We start from the raw sequence: 13528 nt of genomic DNA, 5'->3' as shown, positions 1-13528 counted from the left end.
TCAAATAACAAGAGATGGAAGTTACAGATAAAGAGCTTTCTTGTCCCTCAACAGTCTCATTATCAAGGATGGTCTGTGTAGCCTCTGATGACCCCCAATAGCATGAAGCTCCAGTTGCCCGCAGTACTGACCTACTTTACCACATCCCTCATGGGCTGCCTTCCCTTCCCCCACTCCCTTCCAGCACACCTGGGACCATTTTCTGTTTGGGGTGGGGTAACCCCAACTAAGACATCATGAAAGACTTGGCATAATCTTGACAAACACAAAGGATAGGAACTGAAATTTACACACAAATTTTAAATGTTTTTGACACCTTTAGACTGCAGATCTGAGGGTAGTTTTTTTTTTTTTTTTTTTTTTTTTTTTACCATAGGTACTGTTGGGTCCCTCTACTCAAGAAAGAAAAACACCTAGAATTGCTTCTACAGTATAATCTACAGGCTGCCTTGACCAAGTGTCTCACCTGGCCCCTTTCAGGATAACCGGAGAAATAGAAATAGGGTAATTTCTCAAGACTAAACTAGACAGATCAGTATCAATGCACAGAAGACTGATTCTTCTGCATGGTTAACAGAGAAGGCTGCCATGGAACAAACTGCTATTTTTCTGACTCTCCACAACAAAATGTTGAAAACCTTGATGACCACTGAAAGTACCCTTCTCTGGTGATAAATGCAGAGGAGAGAATGCTCAGCAAGGAAATGAGACTAAGAGGTAAATTTGCTGGCACTATCACACAGTTCCATTCATGATTTTGCTACAGCTCAAATTATATTACAACAAAAATGACTCTATCATTAATTGTGTAATACCCTCCCTCTTACCAAAAAAAAAAGTGTGAGTCTCAGTGGACAGTTTACTTATGTCACATAAATATCCAGTGCATGACGCATAAGAAAGCCAACAGTTGCTTTTAAGAGATTTGGCTCCTGGAAGCTAAGGAGAGTGGGCAAGTACCCAAAGACATCCAAATTCCATATGGTTTCTGCCTCTCTCTGAAAGTTGGCATCCGGTTCCCAATTGTGCTCTTCCCAAGAGGCCCACTCGATGCACAACTCAAAGGAACTTAAGCCTCATTCATGCTAATGAGTCTCTTTATTGGTCCAACAAAATGGAAAGAACTTTGAAAGCTTGATATTTCCAGCTGTATTTTTTTTGAAACAGAGAAACCAAGCATCAGGTAGTAGGAAGCTCAGGGACAAACCTCCATGGGCACCATTTTTGTCCCATGAGAGTAAAATAGGCAGAGGAATTCCAAGAAATAAGACACAAAGCTGCAAGCTCTACACAAGACTCAATGGAGGCCCTGGACTCTCTCCATAGGTGTCGCTGTGGTCCTGTCCAGGGCTTAGCGGAACATTGCCTATCTTTGAGAGGAAAGGCAGCTAGGAAAGAAGAGTGAATATTTGAAAATTAATGATGTCAGTCTGTCTTCATATATCAAGCTAATTTGAAAGGGCTTTAATTTTCTTAAAGGATAAAAAAAGGTTTCTTTGCTAGATTAAACTTGCAATTGTCATTCATATATTGTTTATAAGGTAGTCATCTCTTCGCTCTGTATTTTTTTGTTTTTGATTTTGTATACTAGTTAGCAGTGAAGACTTGTCTGCGTGTATCAGAAGGAATAAAGAGAGAAACGTCCTTAACTGTCAGTTTTAATAAGAGGAGTCAACATGCCTCTATTCAGGTTAAATATTGTCCTGTCACATTTCAATAGAGTCAACAGATTTTTTTAAAAGAAAAGTCAAAAGCACTGTGTATGCAAAAAACCCTCCCTGTCATAGAATGTCAAAGCCCTTCTTTATCTGGGGGAGGGGCGTGGAGGTAGGACAGAAAAATCTTTTGTAAAATGTGAAAAATTACCTCTCATAATTGGTGCTGACATAAAAAAGGGTTTTTTTTTTTGTTAGAAAAACAAAGAAAATCTCTAATTTAATAATCACCTGCAAAGTGTTATTGTGATGGGAACAAAAAACACACAATCAAAGTCATCTTTTTTAAGTAACTATAGTGTTTTTAGGCAATCACTGCGCTTTACAGCAGCTCATACACATAAACCAGTGATGTTCAGAGTGGAGAAAAGCTACTCCAAACTCCTCAAGGAAAGTTTCTGAAATAACCAGGCTACAATAGGAAAATGTAAATGGGGCATTATGTTCAAAATAAAGCCAAACAAGAGTTTTTAACCCAAACTATGTTCCTCTAAGAAGGAATCATTTAGGCGTAAGTTGCAAGAGAAAAGCCATTCTTCATAGGAGGCCTAAAGTGTTAAAGATACACATTTTGGATTGATGCACTAGAGAGAACTGGGCCTATGTTGAGTAGATAACAATTCGTAAAATAAAGTAGCAGAATAAAGTCATTTTTCTGTTTCAAATGCCTGTTGATTTGTTTAAAATGTGAACCCTAGCTGAGGTTTTCAGGATTTGATATGTTTTTTATTTGCTGCAAACACTGTAATTTTAGAAATTATTCTAACTCTGAATGAAACTATTTCCATTTAATAACCATCTCTACCAATTAGGTCAGTGTAAGTAATATGTGCAGCTTTCTAGACTAAGAATATTCAGAATAATCTCAAGTTTGATAATATCAGACCAAACGGGATCCACTCTCCTAAAAACAGCAAGGAAGGCTGACTCACAATTTCAACATTTACTTATGGTTTCACTGCGGCCTAGTGTTTCCTTGGAACGGTCTCCTTACCAACCAAGGAAGATCAGAGTTGAGAAAATCTACATCAAGTCCTTTAAATTAGAAATAAAATAAACACACAAGCAAACATTTTGCCTCTGAGTAGGGTGACCATATATTCTGATTTGCCCAGGACAATCCCAGGTTACTACTGTTATCCTGGTGTCCCATTTGTTTTAGCACTTGTTTTAGATTTTTCTCTTATTAATGAAGTATCATTAGTCACAACTGCATTAAAAAATAATCCAAGATGGATCTAGTAGATCTGCACTTTGTTCTTCCATCTTCTGCCATGGTATTGTTTACTTGTGGAAGAAATGTATGTGTAGTAATAGAATTCTCACATTAGCACATGGCTAAGTCTGAGAGATGACCACTGTTAGCCCATATCTCTTTCCTAGACACTTTCCAGGGGCAATTCATTCCTCTCTTTCAAGGACAACTTGCAGAGTAATTGCTGATAAAATAAGCACTTAGGAAGATCTAACTCCTCTGGTTTATGATGGTGGTGAGAGAAATATTTGTCACTACTCCCTTTGCTGGATTCTTAAATGCTATAGCCCATGCCTGTAAGATGTACAAAGGTGGTGAGGTCAGCAAGAAAAGTAGAAAATTATAGCAGTCCTGTCATGGATCCTGTAAGAGTAGTCTGGGTGCTTTTACTATTGGGTTATCTCCTTCAGTGTATGGTGAGAACCTACAACAACATATTTATTTATTTATTTATGTAAATATTTGACAATACTTTTTTATTTTGCAATAAACTCTAGCCATCAGTGAGCTCAAAGCCACAAAAAAATACGTATTTAAAGAAAACTTAAATTCTGAATTTCTACTGCTTAAAAAGCTGATGTGAGCTTATAACTTGCATGACATACGTGTTAACATTTACCATCCACCATGGAGAGATCATAGTGATATCACTGACTACAAGAAAAGCAAAAAACATAAATCTGCTAAAGAAGTATTGTATTCTACTTAAAAAGTTAGTAGTTATTCAAAGAACACTATACCAAAAAAATTATAATTTAATATGTAAAGCTATAGAAGGTTCAATTGCACACCACTCTATCAACCATGACTTTTCATTTAGATCAAATGACTCTTTTTTTAATTTCACTCATATGAGATTTTAGTTGAAATAGATGCTAAAATTTACATTTTATACAGTCAAAATACATTAAATAAAGTACAAAGATTTTTTGACTAAGCTGAAGTAAAATTAACTTTTCAAAAAGATATTACCATGACTGTATGATTTATTTTTTCTTTGCTGCTCATCATTATTTTTTTTTTTTTTTATCAATTGGGTTTTAGATTTGAAATTTTGAAGAACTACCTTAAAAATCAACCTATTTGGCCTCTTTTCTGGCTGGAACCATGGAGGGTGCAGAAGAGAAGAAAAAGAAGGTTCCTGCTATGCCAGACACCCTTAAGGAAAAGCGAAAGAATTTTGCAGAGCTTAAGATCAAGCACCTAAGAAAGAAGTTTGCCCAAAAGATGCTTCGAAAGGCAAGGAGGAAGCTTATCTATGAAAAAGCTAAGCATTGTCACAAGGGATACAGGCAGATGTACAGAATTCAGATTCGAATGGCTAGGATGGCAAGAAAAGCTGGAAACTTCAATGTACCCGTGGAACCCAAACTGGCATTTGTCACCAGGATCCTAGGTATCAATGGTGTGTGAGCCCAAAGGTCTGTAAGGTGTTGCAGCTTCTTCGCCTCTGTCAGATCTTCAGTGGCACCTTTGTGAAGCTCAACAAGGCTTCAATTAACATGCTGAGAATTGTGGAGCCATACATTACAGGGGGTACCCAAACCTGAAGTCAGTAAATGAGTCGATCTACAAGCATGGTTATGGCAAAAGCAACTAGAAGCGAATTGCCCTGACAGATGCGTTGATTGTTCGATCTCTTGGTAACTATGGCATCATCTGCATGTAGGATCTGATTCATCAGATCTATGCTGTTGAAAAGTGTTTCAAAGAAGCAAACAACTTCTTCTGGCCCTTCAAATTGTCTTCATTCCACCTCGTGGAGAGACCACCCATTTTGTAGAAGGTGGAGATGCTGGCAACAGGGAAGACTAGATCAACAGGCTTATTAGAAGGATGAACTAAGGTATCTGCCATGATTATTTTTGTAATCTGGTCAGTTAATAAACAGTGACTGCTTTTAAATTGAAAAAAAACTGACCTATTTGTTCTACAATGGTATTAATTTTTTAAATAAATGAGTCCTCTAAATTTTGGTTGCATTTTGTTCAAAATCACTTAGAAAACCTTAATCAAGTAGTCAAAAAATGAATACCAAAAAAATACAGCATGAAGAATTCAGTGAGTGACAATTACTGGAAACAAAATTTGTACATAAGAACACATTAAATTTATTCCCAAAAAAGCATGAAGGAAATTTAAACATATTAAATGATGAGAGCACAAATAATGTGCAAGATTTTATTTTAAAATTCTATAAACATGCTTTAGAATATCTCAAACTGTGCAAAGCATATTTTGGTAGAGAGCTTCTTTAAAAATCATATAAGTTTATGTTTTTAGTGATGTAAAATGAAATTGAGAAAGCCTATAATTTGGCAAAACATTCAGAAGAATTACAAAAAGACAGATAATTTGATGAGTTTTACCTGACCAATTTTTTATCACAAAAAGTTTCCCTGAATTAAAGCAATAAGATAATACCTGTATAAATATTTTGGTTGAAATATATACGCACTTCAGTGTGAGAAAAAAACCTGAAGATATATTCCAGTTAGTAAAATGTTTCTCTGAGATTATCAGAAACTTCAGCATTTGTAGAGAGAGTAATTTTCCATGTATAAGTATCATGGCTTACAAGGATTAGTAAATTAAATGTAACAAGTTTCAAACAAAAAAATGCAACTTTGAAAGTTGAAAAGTGCTGTCACTAAACAGTGACACTTTGCTATTTACCAATAAATACGGTTCCTGGAAAGGTGCCTTCTCCCGAGTGTGAGGTCTCCATGACATTTCTGTGTGCCCAGAGACGTTCCCTTTTGAGTTATGTCATTGAGTGACTTTGTGCTGTGTCACCTTAACTAAGCAAGAACTAAGGTTGCCTTCCAGCATCCCCTTCCCTGTAGAGTTGTGAGTTAGCATCACCCACAAATGACATTTTGTGCAATATTTGGAAGGCAGAAACAAAGTCCAGCATTTTCTTTTTTTTAATGCTCTGAACGTTGGTGCATCTGGTTGGGTACCAGGCAAAATGACAGCTCATATACATTGTCAGGGATCCACTAGCTCACCCAGGTGATGTGCAGCAGCGCTTGGACCCACAGTTCCTCCAGCTCCTGCTGGATCTGCTCCTTCAACTTCTCAGTCCTTGGCCAAGTGCCTGCACAGTTCCTTGGTGAAGGGTACCAACTTCTCTTTCCAGTCATCCAGTCTCTTTGCGATTGGAAGTGGAATCCCTATCTGTCTCTGACCAGTTTCTGCTCATGGATTCAGTTATTCTCATGAGTTTCTAGTTCATTCTCATTCCTGTCCATTTCAAGCTTTTTTTTTTCCAACTGCTGGTCAGACTGACCAATGGCAACTTCAGTTCCAACACTGGATGCTGAGGCAAGAGCCTACAAGGACCAATCTACCAGCCCCCACAATTGTGTAAGGTCTAAACCCCATAATAAATCCCTCATTCTAATCACTCAAGATGGTTTGCTACTCTGATTGAACCTTGACACATCATCCCAATTCTTCAAAACCAGGAAGTTCCTTAAATTTTATAAGCCACCTGCCAGATACAAACACTGAACTTCATAGCCACTTCAATGTTTATGAAATTGCTTTCAAATGATATCTGGCAAATTGAAATAAAAATGACTGAAGGAAACACAGAAAGGAAAACCAGAAAATGCACTGCTTTTTTCCTTCGGAAAGAGGAAAGTTCATTCCTCCACGGAGAATAAAGCCCAAAGGGAGGGGTCGCTGGCTCCCTTGCAGGGATCTAATCAGATGCCAATTCATTCCTCCTTATGAGAACATGTCACTGCATTTCACCTTTGCACATTTTATCAGGCACTCCATTCATTTAGTGGTGTTATCCTGGCAAAATTGGAAGACATGTGGTCATCTTGAGTAGGTACTAGACCCAAACAGTGGTGTTACTGCAGATCTTAAAGAATAATGTAAGTTAGGAGTTTTAAGAGATCTGGTATTTGTGGCAATGTATGCTTTATTCATTGTCAATTCTGCCAGATCCCTACACCATGGGGGATAAAAAGAAGGGTGGGCAGGAGCCTGAAGATGGCGATGCAGCCAGCTGTGTTCTGGTTTTTTTTCTGTGGTATCCATGAGTCCATTTTGGATAATGGATAAATTTGTTTGACAAATACAAAACAAAACAAGAAAAACAATTTAACCTGGTCCTCAAGTTCTTTCTTCTTTATAGTCATCCCGAAGGGGATTAAGACAAACACCCCAATTCTCAGTTGCCTTAAAGTTGTTTAAGAAAATGCCTGGGCATTTTACCAGCATGAGGAGTAACATCAATGCAATTTATAAAAAGATTAATAATTAAAAATCTTTCCCCAGAAAACGAATACCATACAAAAGCTATTCAAAACTTCAAAGGGTCCATGCAGGCCACATATATTTAGCCCATTTGAGTTATTTCAATTTACTTTAGGAAAAGAGAAAAACAATCCCACAAAGCTGACATTATAAAGTTTCACGGATATGGGAGCTATTTAATCATTTTGTGTGTTACTTTTCTATGGTCTCTTTTTCCTGTGGTTTTGTTCTTGGGCTGCTCATTAGCACCTCCCCCAAAGAGTGGGCAGGAGCAGAGAAAAAGAGATATAACTCAAATCAGACAATTTTATCAGTCAGCCTGTCAACAAGTTGAATATACTGAGAACCCGGGAGGTGCAGAGGCACTTTTTAGTAGCTCTGATAAAAGGCTTGGTGGGGGAGGAGGTCAAAACTAATGACAACATTGAGTTTTGTGGATTATCAAGGGATTTTTATTGATTTGTGCCCTCCACATCTCCATTAGTGCAGATAATCAAAAGTGGGGCAAAAATAATTAAGCATCTAGAGAACTCTCTTAAAGGAGACACTTAAAAATTTATCACTTTTATCCCCACGAGTTTGGGGACCTGTTGGGCAGTTCAAATAGGAAACAAATTAATTTCCTTTACTCTGGCTAGTTTTTTAAAATCACACTGTAAGGAAAAATAAAATTCATCACAGCAGGTTCTCTAGCTCCCCAACAACCTTCTCCTTTCAGCCTGATTCCAGAGAAGCAGGACCCATGGAGACGATACATCTGAGTGAAACAAGAAGCAAGATCACTGCCACCAAAATGAGCTGAAGCCTGACAATGAAGGATTGAATTTGCCACAGATCCAGTAAAATTAACAGTGTGTGCTCTGCACATTGACGTGGATTTCCAATGAACTTTGCTGTCTGCACAGAGACACAAAACTCTCCATCATGTCATGAGGCCATTCAACACCTGAAGTTTGCTGAATGAAAAAGAAACAAGTGGGTGTTATCTCTCTCTCTCTCAAGGGCATCTTAAAATTATTTTAAGCCTCAAGTTCCAAGGCAGAAGGAAAGATGATGTTTTGTGAACAGCACCAGCTGTAATGCAAAACCCTTGGGATGTTTGCTCAAAGATGCCATGGTTGGTTCTGGCGTTCTGGAAAGTTCACCAGGCTCTTTACTGTTGTATGGACCCATTTGGACCTGTTTGCACTCAAAGTCATTCACCCCTCTTCCTTGCATCTGTGTTTCCCAGGCTCCCAGGACAGCTGGCTTCCTGCTAGGGCTCAGCTGATGGGAGGCACTAGTGGGAGATTCCATGATGGAAGGAAAGAAAAATCAGAGTATTTCTCCCTCTCTTCCTCAGGTTGTACCTCCAGAAGCTTCCTCATCTCTCTGGCTCTAGCTCCCACCAGACAGGCCTGTCGTGGTTCTAACTACCATAATCCCCAAACAGCACATCTCCCTGTCCCTTGGCCAAGAAATGGTAGCGACTTCCTGGTGTTGCTAATCTTTACCTTGACTCACTGTTTTCTCAGCCTCTCTAGCACCTGCGCAACTGAATCTCTGAATCAAATTTGCTTCCTTTTGGAACCCTCCTACACTGTTGGTGGGAATGTAAGTTGGTGCAACCACTATCGAAAACAGCATGGAGGTTCCTCAAAAAACTAAAAATAGAGTTGCCATATAATCCAGCAATCCCACTCCTGGGCATATATCCAGACAAAACTCTAATTCAAAAAGACACATGCACCCCAATGTTCATAGCAGCACTATTCACTATAGCCAAGACATGGAAAAAACCTAAATGTCCATTGACAGATGAATGGATAAAGAAGATGTGGTATATAATGGAATATTACTCAGCCATAAAAAAGAATGAAATAATGCCATTTGCAGCAACATGGGTGAAACTAGAGATTATCATACCAAGTGAAGTCAGAAAGAGAAAGACAAATACCATATATCACTTATATGTGGAATCTAAAATGACACAAACAAACATATCTACAAAACAGAAACAGATGCACAGACATAAAGAACAGACTCGTGGTTGCCAAGGGGGAAGACCAGTGGGGGAGGGAAGGATTGGGGGTTTGGGATTAGCAGATGCAAACTATTATATATAGAAGGGATAAACAACAAGGTCCTACTGTATAGCACAGGGATCTATATTCGATATCCTGTGATAAACCATAATGGAAATAATATTAAAAAAGAATGTGTGTGTATATATATGTAGAAGTGAATCACCTTGCTGCACAGCAAAAATGAACACAGCATTGTAGATCAACTACCCTTCATAAAAAAATTGCTTCTTTTAAATACCAAAGTGGTACTCACTTTCCTAGTTGGACCCTGAATGACACACTGGGTCAGGGCATTTTATAGATTATTTTCTATCTTGACAGACGACTCAGTAGCTAGAATCCACTCTTTCATAATCTCATCTTCTGTTAGAATAGGGTTTCTCAACTTCAGCACAGCTGACTCTTCCAGCTAAATGACTCTCCGTTGTAAGGGGCTGTCCCACGCATTGCAGGTTATTTAGCAGCACATTTAGCAGCCAGGGCCTCTACCCAGTAGATGCCAGTAGCACCTCCCCAGTCATAATAACCACAAATGCTCCTAGGCATTGCAAATTGTCCCCCGGGAGGGAAAAGTATCTCCCCCGGTTGAGCACTGATGCTGTAGGAGATAAGATGGCTAGAGTTCTGTGCACACACCTTGGTTGCTCCCCCCCACACACACCCAGTCAGTGAATGGGGGCTTAAGGGCATAGAAGGAAGGACCTCTGAGCGGTGGGGCCCTTGGTGGACTTTCCTCATCATTACCATGGCTTCTTAAGAGGGTGGGAGCAAGGGTACCACAGTCCCCCAGTTATCTTGAGCTATGTTGACTCTGAAGACAAAAGAACCAGTTTTCTTTCTCACTGGGGAAGATGCTGACCTAGGCTGGGCTGTGGCTATGATAAGGCCAGGGATTCTCACTCTATCTCTTTAGGAAATTTAGAAAATGTGGAGACTGGAGCCTGCCCTTCTCCACATTCCATGAACTCTCACATGTGCGCTTTCCACTCTGCATTTTTAAGTCCAAACCAGCCAACTGCGCGTGCTCAGCCGTGTTACACTTCTTGGGGAGCATCAGCGCTTCCTCCTCCCAGTCCGTTCCCTTTCAGGAAAAGCTCAAAAGGTACAGCGGACACCTTCCACACAGCGTGGTACCAGCCTGGTTCCTTGCAGCCTATAATTTAATTAAATGTCACCCCTCCCCCAGGTATTATATTTCAAATGCAAATAACTTGGTAATGTAATATTGTGGCTGAGACTTCAAACTCAAGGAAATCAAGAAAATCAAGTTATGGTCGCTCTTAGAATTAACATTCCTCTACACATTCTTTGGGCCCTGGGCTTGCTTTGTGTTGCTAACTACCATCAAACACACACTGAAGTGACTGAATATTCATTCACTCGGCAGGCTGGGGAACTCTGGTCTCTAAAGGTTGATATTCTCCCCATTAAAATAAATGGCCCTTAAACTGGACTTCTGACACTAGAGTAGGGGCTGTTGCTCAGAGCTATGAGTGACAGATAGGGGAGTTTTATTCTAGCCCAGATCCATTGCTGGTTAATTGTTCTGTGTCTCTCTTTGGCCCTTAACTTCACAAATCACACGAAAAAAGTGCCATTCACCTCCTTCAGCAAGATGCTATTCATAACAACATGGTAATCATTTTACTGTGCTTTCAATGCCTTCAAAAAAAGCAAAATACATATGAATGCAAAATATTTTAAAGTTTACTTTAGACATTACATAACGTATTTCTGTTGGTGTTCTCCAGGCTGAGGTGCAGTGAGATGGTACCTGATGGTCAAAGAATCACCACGCCTCAGAATCTCAGCCCACAGTCACTCACCAAAAAAGCAGCCTCGGCCTTCAACTGTGTCCCTCATTAAGGAATACAAAGGGGCCAAGAAGTCAAACCACTGGGGAAAAAGAAGCCTTCCCTGGAAGGACACCCTGAAATTACCTCCTCGTGTACATGACTGATTATGAGGTGGCCATAGTATCTATGTGTGTTAGGACTGAACAAATTTTTTTAAGTAAGAACTTAAAAGGTGTTTCCATTGTACTGGTTTGTAAAATGTTCTTATAGGTAGGGTGTGAAAAGGCAAATATGGGCCACCTCCTTATCAGGTTAAGAAGTCATCACATGAAGAAATACCAGCTTTATAAAAATATCCACTTCACAAGTCAAATGGGGTTGTTATTCATACCAAAGTGGCCGTTAGGGAAACACTGAGACTTGAGTTCTCTTGAGTTTCTGAATCCTGGAAGTCCATGTGCCTTCGGAAGCCCCTCCTCCTCCATGCCTCAGAAGTAAGTCAAAAACTTCTCTCATAGACAGATAGAGTCTCCATAGCCTCCTCCTTCCATGCTATGTGTGTGTTTACATGCTATGTCCAGATGCACCCAACTGCATCAGAGCCAACTCCAAGCAGCTTTGGGCAGTGGGCTGTTTTGTTTCTTACCATAGCCCTAGATGCACCGGTGAGCACCAGGGAAACTTGACCCCTGAGTCTCATCAAACAGGAGACAAACTGCCATTGTTTCCAGGACTATTGCATTTATTTACTTATCTCTGTATTTATTTACATCCTTGTTTATTCTTAAGAAAGACTCATACCTGCTTTACAACTACAGAAAATAACACAAGGCAACCTAAGTGAGAAATTGGGAAGGAGGGGGAAGAAAGAAAAATACAAGGGGTATAATAGACCCAGAAATGGATGAATGCAAAATGGCACTGAGTCTTATATACTTGTTCTGAACAGACCACCAATTTGCTTCTAAGACTTTCTTGCAACAATGCCAAAAAGGGAAAACTGAATCATGTATGAAGTCCCCAATGTCCACAAAATGAAAACAGAGCAGGAGAAGACAAGCAGTTCTCGATGCTGAGATTAAGTGGGTCCCCATTCAGCAAGTATGCATCGCCAATACCATGATCGCCAACCCATAACCCACTCAGCTTTCCAAAGCATCAACCTAGAGCACCAATTCATTATTTAAACCCTTGAAGAAGAAAGCAGCCTTCCTAGGGCCTTCTTCCTACTGAGGTTTCAGCCACTTTTAAATATGCATATGGAACACAAACATATTCCTTGCCAACATACTTTCTCCAGTTCACTAATTTTAAACACCAATAAAAATAGTGTCTTAATAGAATGTCTCTAAAAGAGCAGAATAGCTCCTGAATTATGTACAAAACAATGTTTCAAGAGGGTATACTCAGGGTATAATTATTGTTTCCATGGCTTCCATTAGATTCTCATGTGTCTACCACCCAAAAAGGCTAAGAACATTTCCACCACCAGCACTCGACAACTGGTTGAGCACAGGACTTCCATGAGACCAAGGAAAAAATATTCCATATTGTGTCATTTTGATCCTTCAGTGACACAGAAAAATGACAAGGACTTTTTGGAGGGGTGGGAGTGAATATGGTCAGTCTGGTTTGTGACTGTCTGAAATGTCAGTCCTAGGGAATATATACAGCAGCTCCTTGTCAACATTTAGAACAAGGCTTACCATGCCAAGCAAGTAACCACTGTGGTCACCATTAATGGGGCAGAGTCAAGATCCTTCCTACAGAGCCAGGAATGAGCTCTGAGCGGACCTCGGTACCCCATCTCTCCTTGTCTGGTGGATGCGTATTATCATGAGAATCAGGATCATAAAAGTGCCCAAGCAAAACCCCTAAGTGCACTCCCAATCAGGAAGCTGGCAGGCTCATTTTTTAAATTACAAATAAGAATTTTTTTCTTATTTTTTGTCATCAATTTTTTAATAAAGAAACATATGTCATAGCAAATGAGAGTCCTGGAGTCTCTGCAGAGTCTCATCTTCCAGAGGAAATCACAGGTAACAATTCAGTGTCTATATACACAGAATGGTTTTCATATGTGTGTGTGTGTGTGTGTGTGTGTGTGTGTGTGTCATTTTTACTTACTTAATTCTTATATAAATGAGATCATGCTCTAAATACTGTACTACCACTTTCTTTTTTCCACTAAATGATATATCTTTGGTCTCTTTTAGGTCAGTTCTTATAAACAGACCTGGCTGCCACATATGCTTGCAAATGGTGTGTACTATACATGCAGTCAGTCAGTCTGCTTCACTCTTTGATCAGTTCATAGCAGTCCATGGCAAAGACACAGTCTGCCATTGATATAATCAAATTCCTACTTTGGAATATGTCTGTCTGAATGTCCATCTTTGTTATTACAACCTACAATAGACT

At 39.4% G+C, this 13528-nt stretch overlaps 1 pseudogene across 1 annotated transcript in view; it reads left to right on the top strand.

Annotated features, from left to right (window-relative positions):
- Window positions 1–13528, top strand: part of LOC309648069 (large ribosomal subunit protein uL30 pseudogene) — a 37865-nt pseudogene extending 24337 nt beyond the window's left edge. The window contains exon 1 of the transcript in view: window positions 1–13528. This exon is cut by the window's left edge and continues 24337 nt beyond it. The product of the transcript in view is annotated as a large ribosomal subunit protein uL30 pseudogene (transcript).

The sequence above is a fragment of the Balaenoptera physalus genome, assembly GCF_965194825.1.
Source record: "Balaenoptera physalus genome assembly, chromosome: 19".
NCBI classification, from domain to species: Eukaryota; Metazoa; Chordata; class Mammalia; order Artiodactyla; family Balaenopteridae; genus Balaenoptera; species Balaenoptera physalus.
This window is presented reverse-complemented; position numbering and strand designations above follow the sequence as displayed.